At 44.3% G+C, this 24203-nt stretch overlaps 1 protein-coding gene across 1 annotated transcript in view; it reads right to left on the bottom strand.

Annotated features, from left to right (window-relative positions):
- LOC127582099 (gelsolin-like) overlaps positions 1–15437 on the bottom strand; it is a 57205-nt gene extending 41768 nt beyond the window's left edge. The window contains exon 1 of the mRNA XM_052037100.1: positions 14908–15437. The gene's annotated coding sequence lies outside the window, so the exon portion shown is untranslated. The remainder of the gene's footprint in view (positions 1–14907) is intronic.
- Between the last annotated feature and the right edge of the window lie 8766 nt (positions 15438–24203).

Genomic DNA, 24203 nt, shown 5'->3' with positions numbered 1-24203 from the left:
GGCACTGCCTGTAGCTGATTGCCAAGGTTAATATCTGTTCCGAGCAACTGCAACCTGTGTACTTATGATAATGCAAGGGTTAAACTTCAACAATAATGATATCGTAACGAAGCAGTGTCATGGCTCAGCAGAGCCAGGAGTTTTGCAATTTAGTCAAAAGGAATGATAATGAGCACATGAAACACATGGAGGTGTCCCATCTGCCTGACACACCCTCGGCTCCATGTCCATGCAAATTGCAACCCTGAACCTGTAGTGCTTGAAGCTATGCCGCAGGAAAGCTTCACCAAACTGGAACTTCCCATTTAGATTTTATTCTAGATTTCAGCATGCCACAGAAGGCAGCCAGTGGAGACAGGATGGGTGTGTCCTCAGGTAACTGAAATCTGGTGTACACAAAAGGTGGCTCCCACTCTAGTATATCCTCAAGACACAGATTAGTGCACAAGTTTTGAGAAGAGACGATGAATGAAACACGACTCCAAATCTCATCTCTACAATGGGAACGAGATAGGCATTTAAGAAGGAACTCTTATTTGGCAATCTCATTTTCCGTAGCAGAACAGTATTCATCTCTACTTAATTTGGTAATTGCATGCATTTATTAAATAATCATGCTTCAGGGGAAGAGATCAGAACAGCAAGAGGACCACTGCTCTTTCTGCCCCTTTTCCCTCACTGTGGCTACAGAGATGTACAGCACAGCATCGCATTGGTTAGGTGCGGTGGGGGGGGGGGGGGTATGTGCCGAGGGACACACTGGAGCCAAAGCTCTGCGTCTCAGGTCCTGCCACCACTGGACTCTACGTGTATGCCTATGACAACAAATTTGAACACAGGGTATAAATGTCATGAAAATTAGGTTTTTGCAGCAGCACTGTACATTACAAACACAAGTTAACAAATTATTACACAATTTACATGACAAAATATTAGTACAGAGAGGGCGACAGAGTAACTGAGGGCCGGGTCCTGGGTAAGAGCCTCTCCAACACTTCACAGGTACATTGATGGTTCATTAATGCAAAGACAGACACACCACAATTACATTTAGAGTTATATATTACAAGTATTATTTTGGGGGGGGGGGGGGGGGGAAGAAGTCTCATTGGTTGGCTCCAAATGAGATCCATGGTTGATGGTACAAGCCCCTAGGGAACAGGTGACAGCCATAGGTCTGATTATTTTCCTCTTCTACTTCAGAAGTGTAGATATTGGCCCAGAATATTTCTGCAGTTAGAGCTCACCCCAACAGGCAACTTGTTACAACTGACCAGTGCTGTTAAATACAGGAATCCAGGAACAGCTGACACAATCAGAAGATTTGAAGTGTTTAAAACAAGGTTAAGAGCAATTTACAGTGGCTAACTAACCTATACATCTGTGGGATGGGGAACCAGAGAACCTGGAAGAAACCCATAAGGTCCCAGGGAGAACATGCAAACGCCACAGACAGCACCAGAGGTCAGAATTGAATCCAGGCTCACTGGAGCAGTGGCGCAACAGTTTTACCAGCTCGCATCTGCTTTATCACTACCTAGGTCTGGGCAGGGGTCAAGATATTTTTAAGCTTCGAGTCTTGAACTTTGCATTAGTATTGGGGAGAAATGCAACAGCTGGCAGATTGGGGCAGTCTCCTTCAAGTCTGGCATCACTGAAGTACAAACTAATGTGGGAAGGGAGGTTGTCCATTCTACTCAAGGTTTCTGGGATTATAATTTTCTTGCCCTTCAAATTTTCAGCCACAGATACTGGCATGAAACAGGTCATAAAGAATGGAATTGCTAGCCACTTGCTGCCCTCCATCTTCTGCCAACTACACCACACTAATACCCTCCAAGTGCATTTACAGCCTTTCCCCAGCCCACAGATGTGCAGCTATTTGCTCAAGGCCAAAACCACTATGAGCAACAACATAGTTTATTGGGGGGTGGGGTAAGTACAGAAATAAATATTACCCTCACACACGCTTAAAGCCTAATCCTAGGGGAATTTCAATATACTCAAGATGCTGTAATGCAAGTTATTTAACGGAATCAAGGGCAATCTCTGTGCATTTTGGGTCTGCAGTGCCCACTACTCTAGGCTTCCTCTTCAGATGGCCTCGATCTTTGACCCCCCCTACAGATGCCAGATCTGCAGGGTGCAGTCCCTCGAATCATCTCCAGACAATTAAAGTTATTGCATTTGTCCTTCCCCAAAACTCACTGTTTCCCAATGAATTCCTAGTAATTTGTGTCAGATGTCACACCCAGATGTCTATCAGGGCTTCATCCAATGCTCTCAACTATTTGTAAACTGTAGTTTTCAAACTAACTCTTATCAGCATCCCAATCCCTTTTTAGTTTCCTTTACGAAGATACAGTATTTTAGGATAAGCATATGATCACAGTGGTGTCACCCATCAGGAATTTGGTCTGAGCTTATCACAACTTCTGCTCTTTCCAACTACATTGCAATAAGTCTTTCAATACAAGTCAGAGTCACACAGCACGTCTACACTGGCCAGTGAGCACCCATCCACACTAATCCATCTTCCAGCTCTTGGCCTGCAACTTTCCATACCAAGGCAATTCAAGTGCTTGTCTGGACACTTAATTGCTGTCAGTGACTCTACTGTCACCACTGTCTCAAGCAGCATATTCCACTCTGGGTGCTTTGTACTCCCACTACCAGGAGTGCAAACTTATTTTCAAATCAATTTCTTACCTTTTGTACATGCCATTGTTCTATTCAATGACACTTCACGTCTTGCCTTAATTCAGCAGTGAATTTGACACCATCTTCAGGAAGTAGAGATTCATAGGGACACAAATGTTAACCGTTTCTCTTTGATGCTGCCTAACCCGAGATTCTCCTGCATTTTCTGGTTTTATTTCAGATTTACAGCAGCGGCAGCTTTATTTTCATCCCCTTTTCTGACAACTGCATCATGGTTTGAGGCAAAGGAATTAAAGATGGAGGGTACGGTGCATTCTAAACCACATGGAAAGTGATAAAAAAAATCACAGCAGTCACCATGTGCAAGAAACAAGTGAAAGTCATTAAAAGAATGAACTGCAAGCAGATCCAAGTAGTGAGTTTGAGATTTGTGGCCACTCAGTGCTGTGCAGTTAACACATTGAGGTTCACCAACTTTGTTCGGTGGTTTTGTCTTCTGACTGGGGAGAGAAGGGTTATTTTGCTGTCCTAAATTAACAGGAGAAACAAATGGCAAGCAGTTCCTACCAAGACCAGACTGATTTTGCAAATCATATGCAACAAATTCTTTATATTAGCCTGGTCAGCGATCTCTCTCCCAACATACATTAACACTGAAATCTGTCTGGTTAATGATAGGGCTTTCAGGAAATAGATGTTGGTTTCTTCCAACCCCCATCACAATGGCTCACCTCAACAATTCATGGCTAAAAAATGTTTCTTTCTTAGAAAAAGAACCACTTCATCTTCAGATGAGCTGAATTCCATCTACCCTTCAGCGCAGGTTGGGAATATCCCTCAACTCTGTTACAACTGGATTTTATAGTCAAGTCATCCAAGTAAGAATTCCACTTCTATCTCCCACCTGGAAAACCACACTACCCAATCAACAGCTCATCCCTTGGTTGTCCTGAAGTTTGTCTTCGACTCTATGCACGCTGGTAATTTCAGCTGCCAAGGACAAGGCAGCTAGCAGTCTCCGCTTACGTCCACAGTCCTGTCAATAGGCAGACTAATCTTTTGAGCTAATTTTGGAAAGGGATTGGGGAAGGTTTTTTTAAAAAAAATATATACCGTCAGCTGTTCACTTGCCTGGGGGTATTGTGGAGAAAAGCACAATAGTTCTAAAGGGAGGACAATCGGCAAGTTTCATTCCTAGCAGCAATCAACGCAGCTAGACAACTGCTCTTGGAATGATTCCAAGCTCAAGGTTCCTTTCTCTCTCAGCTTCTGACAACTGCACTGTGGACAATAGTTTTGTGGGCTCATGTGCTTTGGAAGAAGTGAACAAAACCTCAGGATGTGATTTCTTTTTAAATCCATGATCAGCACCAAACAGAAGTGGTTATAACTTTTTATATCAGATTAAAAGATGGAGAGAGATATGGTCTTAAAATAAATGTCAAACTGTGGAATGCGCAAAAGCCCCTCACTTTGGCTTTTGTAGCAACAAACTCGAAGAATCAAAGCAAGAGACCAAGTGCATTGTTAGTGAGCTGGCTTTGGATTTGAGCATTGATGTTCTGAGATAATAACACAGCATTAAAACATAGTTAGCTAAGGCACTTTCTGCAAGTGAATGTACAGATCAATATTCAGTTTAAAACTCTTCAGTACAAATAGAAGTTCACAATTTGCATCAACTCCAGTCTTAGACTCCCATTTCAAAACAGCAGTAAAAGCAGATCAGCCCTCCACATTATCATTTTTAAAGTCACACCGTTCACAGGCCTCTCTCAGAGAGCATTTCAAATTAGTGACCCCTTGATAGAAGTCAGGTAAAGATTCCCCCAATGCATTTGAGGTTTGTTTCATTCCTGTATTTACAACTTCAAGTGGCTACCTAGTTACTTCACCAATCCTGCAATTCCATAGAGCAAGTCATTTCAAGGCATTGGATGGACATGTGGAAGATTTCTGAATGAGGGAAATCATTCAAGGGTTTAAGGATGAACAGACTTCTGCCTCAAACTGCATTTACCACAAAAGGGTCAACACAAGGGGTCCCATACGAGGGCAAGGCAGTCTCTGCTTAAGCCCATAGTCCAGTCAAAATAAAAAATAAAATGGCACTATTGGTCAATGTTAGTCCAAGTTTTCCTCATCAGTTGTTTTCCCCTCACTTCTCTACCCAATTACTGCTTGGACAGAGAGTACCTGAATTCCCTATTGAATCTCTTGCTTTAAATAAAAAGTTTTTTTTGCTGCAACTGTGACCAGATCTTCATCTAACTAATCAAAATCTTTTCATTATTTTAAAGACCCACCCTTCTCTTTATTGTAGAAAGATAAAATACAACCCTTGTCTTACACAAGAGTGGCTATCTTCAGTGTGCTGTTTGCCAAGGGTGTTTACTAATCATCCAGAACCTCAGCTGTGGGACTGGACTGCAACCTGCTGCTGCAACCAGCTGCAGAGTGGAAAATCGTTGAGCAGCTTTGTCATGGTTTGCCACAGCTTCAAACAAGTGGAACAATAAACAGCACCTGAGGAAAGGAGGTCAGGCTGCCTCATTCTGCTGCAGCACTAGCTGCGGCTGAAGGCATATGCACAATTGGGGAAATAATGTTAGTTTACATAAAATGCACCAGTGAATTGCAAGTTCAGTGAGAAACCAGTAAAAAAAAACGAGGAAATGATGCTTAGAAATCCAGCTCCATTTCCAGATTACTGTGTACTGCAAATCCTAACACCAGGGAGAAAGCAGCTGAGGACAAGCAGCACATACCAATCACCACCTGTTACATGACCATCAGGCAGAGGGCCACGCCGTCTCGATGAGGGACCTTCTCCCATGCAATACAATCAGCCTGAACCATGGTAGAATGAACACAGAAACTAGGCAAAGAAGCTATCGATGGTGCCAGTGAGGTTTACCCCACCCCCAGTGAGTCAGGATCTGGCTCCTATGGAAAACATGGAGCACAAATGGGTCAGGACAGGACTTGGTAGCAGCAACAGCCCCATGAAGCAGAGTGGTCTCTTGCACAACCAACTATCACATTCATCAGTGGCAACAAGTTTCCGATCATCTCCCAAAAGGCCCTGCAGCAACAAGGTGTTGCACCCGAATTTGGTAACAGTAGTGACCTGCGCAAAGTACAGGGAGCAAACCAGGACTGGTGTCAATTCAGGAGGGAGGGAACTGACTAATGCACGTCTCAAGGGTGAATTGGAGAGACAAGTAAATTAGAATTCATGGAGACAGTGGGCTCCTCGTGACATGAATATACTACGTGAAATGTGCTCTCAACTGACAGTTCAAACAACTCTTGGGCCAACACACTTCAGAACATTTAAGCTGGCAAAGTCAGACAGCTGAAAGATTGGAAGGCTCACCTGGGGATTCACATTGTCAGAGTTTTTCATCGAGTTAAATGACACATTTAGGAAGTCAAGCTGCAAAGCAACACAAGAGGCCTTCTGCTGCTCAGAGAGCAATAATCGTTGCCTCAGGAGACTTTAAACCTCACCCCCTCTGCATAAATAATCATAGGCATCATGCAAACTTCCACAAACGAAAGGTGACAAGTAACATCAGCCTTGCACTGGCTGGTGGTGAATCCCTTGAGCAACAGCAAAAAAAATGTCAAAACTCGGCATGTTTGAAGGACTACAGATTAGGGTTCTTCTGTCACTGGAGGGGGGGGGGGAGGGGGGGTCAGGCGAGGAAGCCCCTTAAGTGGTGCGAATATGGGATTGGGGTATCACCCCGGGAGCCACATGAGTGGCTCCACACAGTGACTGTGGAGAGAGGAACAGATTTAACATTTCAGATGAAGGGTCATCTGCAACATTAAATCTGTTTCTCTCTGCAGATGCTGCCTGACCTGCTGAGCATTTCCAGAATTCCAGCATCTGCACTTGGCCTTTTGGCAACAGGACTGATTTTGTGCAGAGACATGGCTACAAATCCTGACGAACGTAAATCAGGATGCATTTCTACACGCTCAGATAACATGGAAAAAACAATGCATAGCTGCTGTTTGAATGGTTCTGTTCCCATCAGGATCTGTGCTCCAAATGATTTGCCAAGAAATTTAGCTTTGAAATACTTGGAGCATAAAGGGGAGGTACTCATCAGGAGGACAAAGCTGGTGCTTGCCCCTTGCGGCCAGGTATGGCAATTTCAATTCATAGCAATGCAAGAGGCTGCAGAGAGTAGTGGACCAGCACGGTCCATCATGAGCACAGCTGTCCCCACTGGCAAAAGCACGTACACAAGGTGCTGCCTCAAGAAGGTTGCATCTATCAAAGATCCCCACCATCCAGGTCATGCCCTCTTCTCACTGCTACTCTCAGGCGGGAGGTACAGAAGCCTGAAGCCCCACACCATCAGGTTCAGGAACAGCTACTTTCCTACAACCATCAGGTTCCAGAACTGACCTGCACAACCCTAACCCTACCTCAGCAATGGAATGTTATGGACCACCTCTTGCACATGTTCTTTTTTGCACTAATGTCTTTTTTTCCTTCACTGTCTGCTATAATTTATATTCTGTGTTGTCTGAATCTATGTGCCTGTGATGCTCCTGCAAGCAAGTTTTTCCATTGTATCTGTACCTCACTGTACTTGTGTACATGACAATAAACTTGAACTGGACAGCAAATCCATTTAATTGCAAGTCTCAAATTATTGCCAATCTCTGCCACAAAGTAAAAAATCTCATTTCTTCTTAATTGATGAACTTTCACTTAATCCCATTTTTCCACCAATTTTGCATTCAGTACATTATTGGCATCAAATTAAGCAAGTTCCAATTCTGGGGTTTCTTCAACAGAGATACAAATCTGCTCGCCTCTGACTGAAGGGTGTCCTGAAGAAGGGTCCTGACCCAAAATGTTGACCATGTGCTTTTCTCCACAGATGCTGCCTGGCCTGCTGAGTTCCTCCAGCATCACAGATTTTCATCTAGATTCTAGTGTCTGCAGTCCTTTGTTTCTCTGTGCCTCTGACTACCCTGGTCTGACCTCCCACCGTTTATAACTGTTGGTTAATTTTCAAAGCTTGTGTGTGGTAACTGCCAATTCCAAAGACTAAAGTTTCTCTGCCCAAATGTAACATAGGCATTGCTTTTCCTCCAGAGTACAGTATACACAGCATGGCCAAAAAGATATCTGCTACCATTCTATTATTCAAGTGCATCCGTTAAGTTCCCCCACCCCTGACAATTATGCAATTGCTCAGTGTGATTTTGGAGAGAAAGTTTACTGGAATGGCCCCTATGATGGGAGGTTTCAATTGTGAGGCGAGACAGAAGCTAAGATTGTTCTTCAAGCAGGTGACCGTTAAAGGGAAAACGCAACAGAACGGTTCAAAACTGTGAGCAAAAAAAGAAAAGAACCATTTCCAGTGCTGGAAGGATACAGATTTACAAAGCAAGGCCTAAAAGCAAGTCCATTTCCCCCCCATTTCCTCCCTCCCCCCTTACCAAGTGCAATGGAACATACTGGGTGGTTTTGAAGATCTTTGGGCATAAAGTAGGATTCACTGCACTGCTCCACCTGCGAGCCAGCTCAGTTGGGGTCTGTGTTCTACAATTTTCCCCCTACCCAAATGACAGTCCATCGTACAATCTAGGAGGCCTCCTTGGCCCCTCAAACCTGGTCCACCACTTAAGATAATGTTTGATCCAAGTGTAACCTCAGAGACTAAAATAACACATGTAGAAGGTCCTTACCCCAGTCCCACTGGTCAAAATGTTACATTCTACACCAGCTCTAATAAGAGGGTTCTATTCAGCTGCTACATGCGCATGGGATTGTAGTTATTTTATATTTAAGGTAATAATAGGCAACACTTAGCACATAACCCATTTAATCTCTCTGCGCTCAAGTCAAACCAGCCTGTGTGCAAGTAACTGCACAACAGGATTGTGCCAGCCTACAAGTGGTTCCTCACTTTCCTACGTTTCAGTCAATAAGTATTAGTACTACACTTCAGGCAGGTTACCATGAGCATTGTGAGCCAATGTCTTGAGTAAATGGCAGAAGAAAATGAGAAAAATTTCTCTTTATACCAAATAAAATTAGAATTAGTTTATTCCCAGGCCCTCCAAAACACAACAGGATCATACAATTTGTTTAGCAATGCAACCTTGTAACCAGAGGAGGTTCCCCCCCCCCCCCCCACCACCAAAGGTTCAGTGCATTCAAAGTGCTTGAATAAGCAGGAAAAATAAATCAGTAACAATTAGAAGTCAATATCTGCATTTGCCAGACTAATCAATCCAAATGATTTTCTGTATTTACCTCCAATTTGACCACAGTTAAAGCAGGATTCTGGGTAAAGATTCATCAGAGAGGTTAATGAAGCTTTAATAGGTAGCACCTGGAATGGGAGCAAATATAAAGAGATACCAAAAATAGAATCATGCTGAAAATGACCAGTCAGTCCATCAAATCCATGCCATCTCTCTGTAGGACAAAACAGTCCCATTTCCCTGCAAATTACTTCCCATCAAGCATCCATCTTAATCCCTTCTTAAATACCTGACTGGCTGTTTCCATGACCCTTACAGGCAGCAAGATCTAATTGTAACTACCCTCTGCATAAACTCTTCTCCTCACGTCTCGCTTATCTTTAACCCACTTTCAACATTTGGCAGCCCTTAAACCACCTGTTGACAGGAACTGCTTCTGTTGTACCCCTCCAGCAGATCTCCTCCCTATCATCTTTTCTCTGAAGAGGACAACCCAAACTCCTCCAATCTTACCAGTTGACGTTTCTCATCCCTGGAACCAGTCGTAGTAAATTTCTGCCCGCTCTCTAGGACCTTCACATGTAGCAACTAGTAATGGGTGTCATATTCCAGCTGTGGACTGACTGAGTAATTTGTGTAGCTATTAACCCAACTTCTGCTTTTGTGGTCTGTCTCCATCGATGACACCCAGGATCCCCTGCGCTTTCCCAACTTCATGGTCAACATGTCCACCACTTCCAATGATTTAAGCACATACAGCCCAGATCTCCCATCATCCATACCTGTCCTGGTCCAACCACATAGACACCATGGCCAAGAAAGCTCACCAACGCCTCTACTTCCTCAGGAGGCTAAAGAAATTTGGCATTCCCCTTTGACATTCACCAACTTTTATCAATGCACCATAGAAAGCAACCTATCCAGATGCATCATGGCTTGGTATGGCAACTTCTCTGCCCAGGACCGACAGAGTAGATGTGGTCAAGCTGTTTCCCTTGGTGGGTGAGTCCAGGACCAGAGGGCACAATCTTAGAATTAGAGAGTACAGGTTTAAAACAGATGAGGAGAAATTTCTTTAGCCAGAGGGTGGTGGATTTGTGGAATTCCTTGCCAGGTACAGCAGTGGAGGCTGGATCACTGGAGGCATTTAAGGAAGAGATAGATAGATATCTAAATAGTCGGGGTATCAAGGGATATGGGGATAAGGCCGGAAATTGGGGTTAGGTTTTTTTTTTGCCTCCCTCCCCCCCCCCCCCCCCCCAATTTCTCATTTCTTTTTCCCTTTTCTTTGGAGCAGACTCGATGGGCCAGATGATCTAATTCTGCTCCCTTGTGACCACAAGAAACTGCAGAGTTGTGGACACAGCCCAGTGCATCACGGAAACTAGCCTCCCCTCCATGGACTCTGCCTATACCTCTCACTGCCTTGTTGAAGCAAGTGACAATAATAAACCAATACCATTTCAAATTGTGCCACCATTCATAACAGTCTGCTTTCTGCCAAAATACACCACCTCACACGTTACCCATCACCTGCCTGCCCATTCTGCAGTCCACCGCTGTCCCCCTCAACAACTGCCACATCTCAGAACTTGTGTCACCTGCAGATGAAAGTTTCATTCTGCTCATCTACATCAGGGCAATGAATATTAGGAGGGAGATCATGGTTTATAACACTGTACTGTCAGCGAGAGCACAGCTGGAGTACAACACTGTAGGAAGGATGTGACTGCACTTGAGGGTGCGGGGAAGATTCACTTGGGATGGAACACTTCCGTTAAGGGGAGTGTCTGAATACACTGGGGTTGTTTTCCTTGAAAAAGGAAGCTGAGGAAGAGTTGTTGGGCACCCAAGAGGAGGAATACAAAATTATGAGGGGCATGGATAGAGTAGATGGTGCGAACTCCTTTCCCATACCAGAGGCATCTAAATCCAGGGGGCATAGGGCAGGAGGTTTAAGTACTTTTCCAACAGAGCGTGGTTGCAATCTGGAATGCACTGCCCAAGGGAGTGGAGGAGGCAGAAACTTCCAACATTTAACTATCTAGATCAGCACTTGAATTGCTAAATCATTGAAAGCTGTGGATCAAATGTTAGTAAGTGGGATTAAAGCAGATGGGTACTTGCTTATCAGCATAGGCATACTGACTCCTGTCCTGCATGCCTCCATTCAAGTGTTTATGTCCCCTTCATTGTCACCAACTACTAATTCAGAAACTGTCAAAAGAAAAATTTAACACCAGCAGTTTAAAGTGAAACACCAGATCCCAGATTTTGGAATTTGATGGCAAATTCAGATTAAAGCACTTTCTTCCCCTCCCTACAGCCAAATTCCTGAGCAATTATTCTTTCCTTTGCCTGCCTATTCCATTAGCTTTCAATAATTGGAAGAAGAACTTGTATTTAATTGCAAAATAAACCAATGATACTGCAACATTTAAAATGCAAAAACTATTGCAGGTATGCACGGCTAACATTGCAAAACTAAACAAGTCAGAGGCACGCAGCAGAGAAATGCGCTCTTTCGCCCAATGGGTCCCTGCTGACCATCAAGACCCTGTCTACACCAATCCCATTTTATTTACCCCACATTCCATCAACTGTGCCCAGATTCCACCACAGCCTACGCAAATTATAGTGATCAATTAACCCACCAACCCATGTCTTTGGGTGTGGGAGGAAACTGGAGCCACGCGGTCACAGGGGGAACCTGCAACCTCCACACAGACAGCACCAGAGGTCAGGACCAAACCTAAGTTATGAGGCAGCAGCTCTACTGGTTTTACCATTCTATCCATTCATAAAGAGTCACTGAAGTTGGGAAATAACTAACAGCTGAAAATGGAAGTGCAGATTTCTATTCCCAGTTTGTTTCACAAATCTACTTTATATACGGTTATTTTTCATTCAATATCATGACACAAATAGAACAGTAAAAGGAAAACCCAAAAGCATTTAACTGGCCAAGAACCCATCAAGTTTAAGATTACTTTGTGGATTATGTTCCACAGGACCACATTGTTCCTGTCAGTTTAACCACACTGTACACTTCCCCAGTTTAGAACATTTGTCAAGAACCAATTTACTGAAGTAACACTTCTGCTTCCTCAGTGTTCACGGCTACTCTCCCACAACTTCCTCTCCATACACATTGCATTCCTTACCTGGAATACCACCCAACTAAAACTCAACTCATGACAGCTGCAGGTAGATTATTCCACACATTATATTGACATTAGCTAACACATTTCAATCTTGACAAGTTTAGTAGAAAGGATTCATTAGTGTCTGACAATGATATGTGGCTCACTTCCCAAAGCTTACCATTAACATTTTGAAAGTTAACACAGTGTGACTCATGAGCCGTCTCATCACAGTTAACCGAATTCACTTAGGGTTATTATTTGACTTAATATGGCTTTTTCTTCACCAGATAAATTGTGATTGGAAGATTGGCTTTAAAAATATTTTCCTCCAAATGATTTTAGAATTTGCTATAAACAAGTCTGTGCATTAGAAGAGTTTTACTTACACATATGTAAAGTTGTTTTAAAGAGCAACAAGAGAATTTCCCCGTTGCATCACTAAGATTTGAAAATTTTGATAAATACCACATCAGGACCACTTCCATGTAAAGTTAGTTAGATTTTTCTCTTTCTGAGGAGGAACTGAAATAAAGGAACAGACGGTGAACTTGGGAAACAACTTTCAGTAAAATCGACATGTTCAGATGGCGTCAAGGGGGAAAACGGGGGGTGGGTTGTGTGGAAATACTATAGGTTTGATATCAAACAAAGTTCTGTTGGAGGGCAGCTTATAGTCCAAATGATCTATTTTGCTATCTTTGTTATCAATTATATCTCCAGCTGTTGAAAACAGAAAGTACATCATTTACCAAAGAGAGTCTCCTGGTTTAAGAGGTTCTTTGTGCAATACCAGCCCTGGACAAGTAAAAACGAGCCACTATTTCACGTCTAACTATACTAATGAGATGATTTGAGGACAGCACATCTTTCCTCAATGCACTGGATTTAGCAGAGATAAATGATTCAGACACGGAAGGGAGGAAATTTGTGTTGAATGTGCAAGATCTGGATGATATCATCCTTTGCACTTTACAGCCAATGTTTGACAAGAACCGCACTCAAGGATCTGATGACTAAAGCATACCTGGGCAGAGTTACTTTGTTTCCCTCAATTTATTCATTCTCCCCCCCCCCCCCCCCCACAGCATCTCACAGTTGCCAACATTTATTCCCCATTCCCAATTGCCCTTGAACAGAGGGCTGGAAGATCTGGCCATGCTGGTGCGGTCTGGAATCACTCAGAGTGAACTGGCAGATTTCCTTTCTTGATTAACTTAAAGCAAGGATTTTTAAATGACAAACAGTAGCTTGGTATCACCATTACTGAAAACTTCTTTTTAAATTTCAGAATTCATTTCACAGCTGCTCTGGATTAGTTACCGATTACTAATTCACTAAATTTAACCATCATCTATCACAATACCCATACACTACTATCAGCAATTTGATGCAAGAGTCACTATGCAAGGAAGGCTTCCACACTGAATCCCTGGTTAATTAGGTGATATTTGCCATGGCAACTTTGCAGCCTCTTTTAGCGAGATTCAATTTTTGAGTCAGAAGGGTTAAGGAAGAGTAAATTCAAGGTCCTGAACAAATTCAAGATGGCCATCCAGCGTCCTCTGTTCTTTTATGAAAACAATCCGACACATTGAGGGGAAAAAAGTTTTCCAGTCTGAAACCTCTACAGCTGAATATCCTATTGAGACATTGAGATGAAGGTCAAATGGGCAAGGTATAGCAAGGCAGACCCAGTGCAGCCTGCCATCCTAAAGAGATGGCAACGTTCTGCGGGAAGGGTGGGGAACAAAAGTATACATTTGCACCATCACAACATTTACACTTCAGGGAGATATCAGAAAAAGTCTCTGATTCCATCCATCAAACGCGACATAACCTCTATCACAACACGGTCTCAATGGAACTCAACGGTCAATGTCAGGTACAGCATCAGTGCTCACTTCAACGAGTTTCTTCCTACCTTGAACTTCAATGTCTATGCTTTCTACCATTTCTCAAAATTAACCGTTTCGTCCTTGCAAAAGCGGTCTCTAACGTTACCCAAATGCAAACTAAACCGGGGTCTGGGATCACGTCTATCAGAGAAATGTGCAAAGCTGATCTTGCCACAGCCAGACACACCCAAATCATCACATTAAATCTTTAGTTTTATTACAAGCATGGAAATTATAATTTTGGGGGGGGGGGGAGGGGGGATTTAAAAGGAACTCGGGAAATTGTTCATGCATCGGTTGCGAGTTAGTCATCAACAATTCTTCCTGATGACTCATACATCCTACAGACTTACTGACCCGCAAACTCCCTGGTACCAGCGATACTTTTTAAAAAACTTCCTGCAAAAACCTTACAATACGTTAAATGTGAGGTTTAAGTGTTTCTTTAAAGAAATACGTTCACGAATGCTGATAGAAAATATGTAGATTTTTTTATCGTGATAGATGAGAGTCCAGGTTAACGCCCACCGAAAAAAAATCGGGAGTAAACTAAGAGTTGCAAAGTGAACTGAACTATATAAAATTTAAAATTCGTTGTATTCCGGAGTAAGAGATACACTTATTTTGTTTAGAGTTACGGGAGACAAAATAAAGAGTTCTGCAGAACAAACTAAAAATCACTGCGTTGACAGCCACTAGTTACTACAAACAGGTCAGATGCTACAATCAGACTGAGAAATTCATATCTCACTACTGTGAACTATATTCCCAAACTAGGGGAAAAGTAAAACGCCTGCACACAACGGTCTCGCACTTCTGTTGCCAGATTCGGTCATGGCCAGATCTGTCCACGTCCGTCATTCCAAACAACTCCCGGGTGGAAAACGCATGCTGAAAAGCAAGTCTAAGGTCGAGCACAAATACAATATATATATTAAAAAAAAGCACACAGCATTTCTTACCCGGGAACCGCAGTTAATGCAAAGAAGCAATTGGCACAAGGATTACCCACAGAGATCAAACGAAGTCTGAGGCTCGTTTGTTGGATGATTGCAGAAAGATCCCACTAGGGTTACGCCCTCTCCTTGAGCTCTATTTCTACAAACGCCAACCGGCCAATCAGCAGACCACGCCTAGGGGGCAGTGTGGAGCAGAGGAAATTACATCTGGAATTCACTCTCTTTTAAGATTTCAGGCAAAACCTTCCCAGCCTCCAAAACTAAATTCATTTTTTCTAACAAAAGCTCAATTTATGCTTCAAATTGGCTTTATAGCAATGTTTCAACGTTTGCTAAAATATAATTTTGTGGGAAAAATAAAAGAATCAACACAGGAAGTTAACAGGGTTTGAACACAAATACTTGATGTTTAAAATATTTCACTTTTCACACCCATTCGCACATAGAAAGTTTACGATGGCTTTATCCATGTAAAACAACTTAGACGTCGAATATACTACGCAAGTGACATTGTTGAAGATATCTGAAACAAATGTTTCTCAAACACCCCTATTTTATGTGCAAGTTAGTATAGCCCTGGCTGAAGTTATGCTAGGAATAACGAGGATTTGGGGGATTAAAATAGCGGCTGGATGGAATTCCACGCTGAGTATTCGACCTCCAAAGCAAAGTTAATTTCCAAGACAGATTCACATAAAATTTCTTACTTAATAACTGCCTGACAGGGGTAGTATTTAGTACAGTAGTCATAAAAGCTAGCAACAAAATAACAATCTGCATTATCCATCTAACATCCTGCACAAAATAATCGGCAACTAATTTTTCCAAGTTTGGTAGTTAATAGAAACTGGGTTAAGGAAATATCCAGTCCATCGTCCTCATATAGTGGGAGAGGACAGTACTCATCATGGTGATAATATGTTTGTTTTCTGCTTGCCTCTTCTTAGTTGCCAATGTAGATTGTCGACAATCGATTTAATATATGCCGCCTTTTTCAAAGAACAATATCAATTTAAATTATTGTGCAATAATGTGTAATTTTTTTTTACAAAAAGCAGAGGAACAACAACTTCAAGCTATGTAACACTTTGATGCATTAAAAAAAGCCACAGGACTTATCATACAAGGGTTATTAAACAACAATATTTTCTTCAAGTCACATAGGCCAGATGACCAAATGCTTGGTCAAAGTAGTAGACTTTCTTCAAGAACCATTGCAATGTTCTGTCCCTGTTCTGCTCAGCACAAAGTCCAGGACAAACATTATAATGTGGCAAATGCTTAGGGCCTGGGATGCATTGACAAGGTCCAGAGTGAAGTTAGATTAAATTATATCTGAAAGGAAAGAGGGCCCAGAAGTGGGATTAATTACATTGTTCTTACATTGAGCCAAGATAGACCTGATTCTGTAATTCCAGGCCATTGTACCATTCATTAAGAAATATTTCCTTGATATATCCTATAATTACTTGGAACTTAATGAGCCCTTATTATAGCACCATTTAGAGCTGTAGATAGTTATCCATAAGGTGCACTGTAAGAGGAACTCTGCTAAGAAAGAAGTTGCATTTATATAATCTATTTAACATTAAAATATCCCAAGATATTTCCAGTAGTGTGATCAAACAATACATAACACCAAGCCATGTAAAAAAGATACCAATGGGGGTAATCATGGACAAGGTGAACGCATGTGTGAAAATTATTTTCTATTCTTTATGTTTCTGATTATTCCATGCCTCTTACAAACCTTTCAGTCAGCATTTATTTAAACTGACATAACCCTATTCCTTAATAATAACCTGTAGCGGTTGCTACCGCAAAATAAAACAAGACGCTAGTCGGAGGATTGTCGAACAAGAACTGGTTTATTTTCCCGCCTTGCGCGGGCCCTTTAAGGGAGACTGTTCCTGCCCAATGCAACCGGCAATGACGTAAGTCCTACGTCATCAAGACTTTCCCGAGCACGGGTTCTCCCCGTCGCTCGGAAAGACGAGGCCCGCCGCCATCTTGGGCCTCGTTGCTCCGACGCCACGCGACCCGACTGCCGAGCCGGTCCGCCCGACTAAACGGTGAGTCGCCACACAACCCCCCCCCCCCAGAACCGGTGATACAGTCCCCAAGGTCCGCGGGCTGTGCCAGCTGCCGCTTAGGGGGCCGGCCTCTGTGTCGTGGCGTTGCAACCTCGACAGGTTGTTGCAGATCCAAATGGGCCGGTTTGAGGCGGTCCGTCGTGAAAACCTGTTCCCTGCCTCCGACGTCCAAAATAAAGGTGGATCCATTATTCCTTATGACTCGGAATGGTCCCTCATATGGTCGTTGCAACGGCGCCCGAGGTGTGCCCCTGCGAACGAAAACAAACTTACAGTCCCGTAGTTCTTTGGGCTGGCAGGATGGGGCTTGACCGTGCCATGAGGTGGGAATCGGGGCCAAGTTGCCAAGCTTCTCGCGCAGTCTTTGTAGGACTGCTGGGGGTTGTTCCCCTTGGTCCCGAAGGGCAGGTATGAAATCCCCGGGGACAACTAGGGGCGCCCCGTACACAAGCTCAGCTGACGAAGTGCGGAGGTCTTCTTTGGGGGCAGTGCGTATGCCGAGCAGGACCCAAGGCAGCTCGTCAACCCAGTTAGGACCCTTCAGGCGGGCCATCAAGACTGATTTCAGATGGCGGTGAAAACGTTCCACCAACCCGTTTGATTGAGGATGGTAGGCCGTGGTGGTGTGCAGCTGCATCCCTAGCAGGTTCGCTAATGCAGCCCGGAGACTGGAAGTGAATTGGGTGCCTCTGTCTGAAGTGATGTGGGCCGGAACGCCAAAACGTGAGACCCAAGTTGTGAGCAGCGCCCGGGTGCAGGAATCAGTTGTGATGTCAGTCAGGGGGGTTGCCTCAGGCCACCTCGTGAACCGGTCCACGATGGTAAGGAGATACCGGGCTCCTCTTGAAACCGGCAGAGGGCCCACGAGATCGACGTGTATGTGGTCGAACCTCCTACGGGTAGGCTCGAACTGCTGTGGCGGGACCTTGGTGTGTCGCTGGATTTTTGACGTCTGGCAGTGCGGACAAGTCCTGGTCCACTCACTGACCTGTTTGCGCAGGCCGTGCCAGACAAACTTGCTGGCCACCAGTCGGACAGTTGATCTGATGGACAGGTGCGCCAACCCATGTACCGAGTCAAAAACGCGTCTCCGCCAGGCTGCAGGGACTATAGGGCGGGACTGACCAGTCGCAACGTCGCAAAGTAGGGTCCGCTGACCTGGACCAACCAAGAAATCTCGGAGCTGCAGACCCGAGACTGCGGTTCTGTAGCTGGGCAGTTCGTCGTCGGCCTGCTGTGCTTCAGCTAGGGCCGTGTAGTCGACACCCAAGAATAGGTTGTGGATGGTCGGTCTGGAAAGTGCATCAGCAACGACATTATCCTTTCCAGAGACATGTTGGATGTCAGTTGTGAATTCGGAAATGTAGGATAAATGTCTCTGCTGATGAGCTGACCAGGGATCGGAGACTTTGGAGAAGGCAAAGGACAAAGGCTTATGATCGGTGAAAGCGGTGATAATCGCAGTTTTGGGGACATCATCCAGATGGACCGGGATTTGGTGGTATCCCCGAACGAGGTCCACTTTGGAAAAGATGCGGGCCCCGTGTAAGTTCACTGCGAAGTCCTGGATGTGAGGGATGAGATAGCGGTCCGGGCGAGGCGGGCGTTGGGCTCGCGGCCTGGTGATTTGACTGACGGACGAACCGCTCTCGTGCTTGGCCCTCCACAGGACATCTGCCCGGGCGGCCACCTCACGGGGGTTGCTGAAGTCGGCGTCAGCTAACAACAAGTGGATGTCATCGGGGAGCTGTTCGAGGAAGGCCTATTCGAACATCAGGCATGGCTTGTGTCCCTCGGCCAATGCCAGCATCTCAATCATTAGGGCGGATGGGGATCTGTCCCCCAGGCCGTCCAGATGAAGCAGGCGGGCGGCGCGCTCACGACGGGAGAGGCCGAAGGTCCTAATCAAAAGGTCTTTGAAAGCCGGGTACTTATCTTCCTCCGGAGGCGACTGGATGAAGTCTCCAACCTGGGCAGCTGTCTCTTGGTCCAGAGAGCTAACCACATGGTAGTACCTCGTGGAGTCGGAGGTGATCTGCCGAGGGTGGAATTGCGCTTCGGCCTGGTCAAACCAGACGCTGGGCTGAAGTGTCCAAAAGGTGGGCAGCTTGAGGGCCACTGCGTTGGCTGCTGTGCTGTCGTCCATTGCGCGGGTCCAAAAGCCGTTTGGACCGTCGGGGTCACCAATGTAGCAGTTGCTACTGCAAAATAAAACAAGACGCTAGTCTGAGGATTGTGGAACAAGGACTGGTTTATTTTCCCGCCTTGCGCGGGCCCTTTAAGGGAGACTGTTCCCGCCCAATGCAACCGGCAATGACGTAAGTACTACGTCATCAAGACTTTCCCGCGCGCGGGTTCTCCCCGTCGCTCGGAAAGACGAGGCCCGCCGCCATCTTGGGCCTCGTCGCTCAGACGCCGCGCGACCCGACTGCCGAGCCGGTTCGCCCGACTAAACGGTGAGTCGCCACAAACCTATATTTTTCAGTGCTCAGCCTTTTATCTCATTACCATTTGCTTTTCTATATCTTGCATTTGATTTGCAGATTATTACTGAAGAGATGTGATTGGCTAAAAAGTCAAGCTGACCTGAGACAAAACTTTTTCACACAGTGTGTAGTCAACTGTGTAGCTGAGGGAAAAGTCCTGGGGAATGGGACTGAGAGGATTTCTCCTCCATAGAACTGGGACAGGTTGAATCGGCCAAACAGTCTTAGTGTGGTAACAATTCCATCATTCCAAAATATCCGAATCCCAGTTTAGAGTCAATCTACAGCAGAGTCAGCTTTACCTCACAACATCAGCACCTGCAGTCATCCTCACAAAATTTTCTTCAAGCTGGAAAGTTTGCTGAGATGCTTCCCAGTCACTGATGCAAGTTCCTCACAAATTACCTTCATCTTCATCTTATCAAATGGGCCATTCCTAAATTATGATCTAAGGCTTGGAGTTTTCTCAATCACAAGAAACATTAATTTGCCATAATCTAGTGCATATGATTTATCCAATTTGCCAGAGGGATCTTCTGCAGTTTAGATGTGAAGAACGTTTGTGGTCTTCCTACCAATTTGCATGTTGAAGATTAACACTGAGCTGATCAAATGGCACACTTCATATTTCAGGAAAAAGTGAAAAGACACCAGGATTGTTTTTAGCCTTCGATTCTAAAGTTCTAGCTAATGACTGAATCTTCTTTTTCATATTAGTTTCCCTGAACTTCTCCTCCCTTGCACCTAATGTGTTCACAGTGTCCACTCTTGTATTCCCATTCATATGTGTCTCAGTAACTTTGACTCAGTTGGCACCATTCTTGCCTCTCAGTAATAGGTTATGGGTTCAATTACCACAAGACTTCACTCGAGGAGGCAACCCTCAAGAAGGCAGCATCTGTCATCAAGGATCCCCACCAAATGGGTCATGCCCTCTTCTCGCTGCTACAATCAGGCAGGAGGTACAGAAGCCTGAAGTCCCGCGCCACCAGGTTCAGGTACTGATACTTTCCTACAACCGTCAGTATTCTTGAACCTACCTACACAACCCTAATCCTACCTCAGCGATGGAACACTACAGACCACCTCTCGCACTGCCCTGGATTTGTCTTCAATTGTGACTTTGTTTTTTTTTGCATTAAGGTCTTGTTTTTGCGCAGTCTTTTTTTCACTGTATGGTATAATTTTATGCATAATTTATACATAATTTATACTCTGTGTGTTGTCTGTACTCACGTGCCTGTGATGCTGCTAAAGTTTCTTATTGTACCTGTACCTCACCGTACTTGTGCACATGACAATAAACTTGACTTGACTTGAGTGGAAGATCACTGTGTTATACCATCTGAATGAGACATGAAATAAATGAATGTCTCCATTTTTAGATCATGGAGTAGAAGGAGGCCACTCAGCCCATTGATCCTATCTTGATAGAGGTCTGGTCAGGTATAAAATTAAAACCCAACCCAAAGGTCGCCAATACGAACCCAACCCATATCTGACCCTGAGGCAATTGCAGAAGTGCATAGAAGGAGATTTGCTGAGCTGCATATACATTGCCACTGACCTGAGATGGGGGACTTATCCAGTATACTAAGCAAACCAACCTGACCTGGATAAAGTACTGACACGGGCCGGTACGGCATGGAACAACTGGACCTGAACACAATCAAGCCCTATTCAACTTGGGTCAGCCAGCCTGGCTCTGTATGCAGACCAGTCCTACTAATCTCATCCCTTGCTCTTTCCCTGCAAATTAGTCTCTCTGAAGTGTCTATCCAACTCCCTTTTCAAGGCACGGATTGATTCTGTTTCCACAACCTCTATGGTGTATTCCCGATCATTATCATTATCTGTGTATCTTCTGCCCAAACTTTTAAATTTGTGTGCCTGGCCCTAATGCGAACAAGCTTCTCTCTATCTACCCTGCTACACCAGTGATGATCTCTCACACCTCTATTCAATCTCCTCTCCATCTTCTTTGCCCCAAGGAGAACATTTCCACCTTCCTCATTCTACCCCTGGAACTGTAATCCCTCCTCACTGGAATCACTCCATTAAATCTTTCCTGCACCTTCTATAGGACCTTCTCATCCTTCTGAAGGACCAATGACCAGAAGTGGATGCAATACCCTAATTGCGGCCTAAGTTAACTTTTATACAGGAGGCAGTAAAAGAAGGCCGGAAGCAGTTGCAAGAAGATCAGAGAGTATTGCCTGTGGTTCAACGTCAAATTTACTTTGCTAATTGCTCCCGTGAAGTACCTTAGGATGTTTTACTACCCTGAAGGTGCCATGTAAGTGCACATTTTTATTTTAATCCCATCATCAACAACAGCAAAATAAATCATGTTCAAATTGACTGTTCTGTGTATCTGCATAACTACACCTCAAAAGTAGCTCACTGGATGTGAAGTTCTTTGTTGTGCCTCAAGACCTAAAGGGGACTTCAAATTTTGGGAGCTCTGAAATGTCTTAGTGTGAATCAAAAGGAACATACACTGTATGACCCTTTTCATAACTTCTGTGCATCGTTCTAAGTCACATGGACATCATCTTAACACATGCATTACACAAGCAAAAGTTTGTTGAATTTTTTCTTTCCTTTTGCCATGTCCTGCTTTCTTCTCTAATTGTTCTTGACATACTGAGGTGCAATCCTACAGCACCTCTTGACCCTCTTGTACAGTCTTCATGCATTCTTGTATGACCCCCTCCCGCCTTTCTTCCTCTGAGGGTGTAGATGGAGTTTATTCAAGGATGTTTACTCTTTATGAGGGGTCATGCCAGCAATGGTCTATTCCTGATGATAGTTTATATCACTCATGAGTCATCATGACTATTCTTAGCAGCACTGCTGACTCAGTCTTGCTCTCCGGACAACCCACAGTGTTTCCACTGCCACTGGCAAGAGAAAGCAGGGAAAGAGAATACAGTGCAGCACAGGTGTTCCGCCCTGGTGTGCACATCAGTTTCGTAGGGGGCTGGTTGTATTTACAGTTCTCAGAGTAGTTTTGTAGCCATAAACATGGAGATTCATCTGTGTATTGGCTTTCAACATGACATTCCAGAGAAAATCCGATTTTGATTGCAAACCAATGCAAATGCTGAAACATTCTCTCCACCCTTGCCCTGGTCACCTTTTTTTACCAGAGGCCCATTCCACTGTGGAGGCAAAAGAATATTGAGTCAATTATGATAAGATAAGATTTCTTTATTAGTCACATGTACATCGAAACACACAGTGAAATGCATCTTTTAGCGTAGAGTCTTCTGGGGGCAGCCAGCAAGTGTCGCTGCGCTTCCGGCGCCAACATAGCACGCCCACAATTTCCTAACCTGTACGTCTTTGGAATGTGGGAGGAAACCCGAGCACCCGGAGGAAACCCATGCAGACACAGGGAGGACGTACAAACTCGCTACAGACAGCAGCCAGAATTGAACCTGGGTCGCTGGCGCTGTAAAGCGTTATGCTAACCACTACGCTACCATGCCTGCCCCAGTTATGGACCGAAAAGGAGCATTTAATGGAGGTAATGAGCCTGGTGAAGTTACTAAATGCATCTGTTTTCAACGAAGGTGCAAATGCTTCCAATATCTCATAAGGTGGGAGGCAGCAGTTAAACAGGATAAGATAGAAACTAGAATGATAGGGATATTTAAAGATTGGAGGTTAGTGCTCAGTCTGGACAGCGCTCTTTAGGAAGGGTGACAAGGCATTGGAGACTACTCAAACTTTGCTTAAGTTGATCAGATGTTTTCTCTGAGCATCCATCCACTACTTCCATTTCTCATTCTTCTCAAGAAGCAGGTGCAGTGGTGTCAGCCTCAAAGATCGATCCAGCAAGAAGCTGGAACAATACTGAATCATTCCCAGAAGAGATCTGAGCTCTGTTATATTCTTGGGGATTTTGGCCTCCATGACAGCATCGACATTGTCTTTGACATGCTGATGCTCATTAACATCTATCTACCAAGATATACGACCACTGGGCATATAAAAGCTCTTTGGATCATTGAATTTCTCATTATGACAGAACTTGGACCACAAGAAAATAAGGAGCAGGAACAGGAGTAGCCCAATGACCCCGTCAAACTTGCTCCACCACGGATGATCCGACAGTCTTCATCCATTTTCCTGCCTTTTCCCCATAACCCTTGACTTCCTTACTGATTAGAAATCTGTCTCACCTTTAAATATACCCAGGGACCCTGCCCCAAAGCTCTCTATGGCAAGGAGTTTATAAAAACTCACAACTCTCTGACAGAAGGAATTCTTCTTCCTCTCAGTCTTAAATGGCACCCCATTATTCTGAGACCATGCGCTCTGGTTCTGGATTCTCTCATGAGATGAAACATCCACTCACCATTTACCCTGAAGAAAATTCTTCTCACATGCATTGATTTTCACTTATCTGTCCAGCTCGCTCTGATTCACAGAAAGCAGCTTTCCGTCACCCACCCCTCCCATCATTGCAGCATCCACTGATTCAGTAGCCACACTCCTTTATACCTGCTGCTCGTATTGATGTGTACCCCTTTCATAGCTGGCTGCAGAAATCACACCCTCTACACTAAATCACAGCAACTGTGAGAACTTACAACAGATTGGTTTCAGCAGTAGTGTTGCAGAGGAAAACCTGACGACGCTGTTCTATGAGCCTTGCAATTGAAGAGTTTGAGCTTTCAACATTCACTAACAATTTTAGGGCAACTTTGTT

Source organism: Pristis pectinata, chromosome 23, assembly GCF_009764475.1.
Source record: "Pristis pectinata isolate sPriPec2 chromosome 23, sPriPec2.1.pri, whole genome shotgun sequence".
In the NCBI taxonomy this organism is placed as follows: domain Eukaryota; kingdom Metazoa; phylum Chordata; class Chondrichthyes; order Rhinopristiformes; family Pristidae; genus Pristis; species Pristis pectinata.
Note: the sequence above shows the minus strand (reverse complement) of the source record. Positions and strands in the feature narration are given on the sequence as shown.